At 46.6% G+C, this 1102-nt stretch overlaps 1 non-coding gene across 1 annotated transcript; it reads right to left on the bottom strand.

Annotated features, from left to right (window-relative positions):
• Nucleotides 1-320: 320 nt before the first annotated feature.
• Nucleotides 321-427, bottom strand: LOC141615922 (small nucleolar RNA R71). The gene has a single exon (XR_012530307.1). It is a non-coding gene; the product is annotated as a small nucleolar RNA R71 (small nucleolar RNA).
• Between the last annotated feature and the right edge of the window lie 675 nt (nt 428-1102).

Below are 1102 nucleotides of genomic sequence, written 5' to 3'. Positions count from 1 at the left end.
GGTTCGAATTACCGGGAGCAGATAGGAAATTCGAACCGAAGCCCTCTTATATCAACTTGGTTGAGAGAAACCAATTCGGGGGAGCTGCAAATGAAGATGCAGCCAAGCATATAAAGATATTTATTGACTATTGCTACTCTATACCCCCACCGACCGGTGTGACCCAGGACCAGGTGAAGGAGACAATGTTTATATTCTCTCTTCGTGATGCTGCAAGGGAGTGGTACATAGACCTGGATCGAGCTGCTAATGGGATCACCGACTGGAATTCTTTGGCCTTGGCATTCTACAAGAAATATTTCTTTGCCTCGAAGACTAATGCCATTAGAGCTCAGATCACGAGTTTTAAACAGGGGCCTGATGAGAACTTTCATGAGGCATGGGTCCGTTTCAAGAAGCTTGTGCGAACTATTCCGCACCATGGGTTCGAGAAGTGGAGCCTATGCAATCAGTTCTATAATGGGCTCTATGACAATCAGAGGGCTATCTTGGATGCTGCAGCCAGTGGCAGATTCCAGGAGAATATGGGAGAGACTAAGGGGTGGAAAATCATTGATGACTTGGCCACCCATAAAGCCGAGTATGGAAATTCCAGGGGAAATCAAAGGAGAGCTGCTGAATCTCCTTCGTAGTCGCATTAGAGGCTCTTACGGCAAGATTTGATAAGTACGAGTTGGGAGGAGCTTAAAAAGGAGGGATTTACCATGTAAATGCTGTTTCAGACGGTCCTTTCGTCTGCAAAAGATGTGGAGCTGAGGGACATGTTTCAGAAAATTGTCCTAGTCCCTTCGAGTTTTGTGCTGCCTTTCAACATTATAGGCAGACAAACACTTACTATGAGCCGAATGTCCATCCCAACTTGAGGTGGAGTAGCCAAAATGTCCTAAATCCGACTCAACCCCCACAGCAGCAGCAGCAGCAGAATTATGTGCCCCCCATAAGCAACAACAGTTCCAAAAGCCTCCATATGTTCCTCAGCAGCAGCAGCAGTCCCAAGGTTCCGAATTTACCGAATTGGAAAACTTGTTGCTGAAAGAATCTCAAGCTAGAGAGGCCGGGATGAAGATGTTGGAGAGCCAAATTGCCCAATTGGCTAGCAAGA

The sequence above is a fragment of the Silene latifolia genome, chromosome 11, assembly GCF_048544455.1.
Source record: "Silene latifolia isolate original U9 population chromosome 11, ASM4854445v1, whole genome shotgun sequence".
NCBI classification, from domain to species: Eukaryota; Viridiplantae; Streptophyta; class Magnoliopsida; order Caryophyllales; family Caryophyllaceae; genus Silene; species Silene latifolia.
Note: the sequence above shows the minus strand (reverse complement) of the source record. Positions and strands in the feature narration are given on the sequence as shown.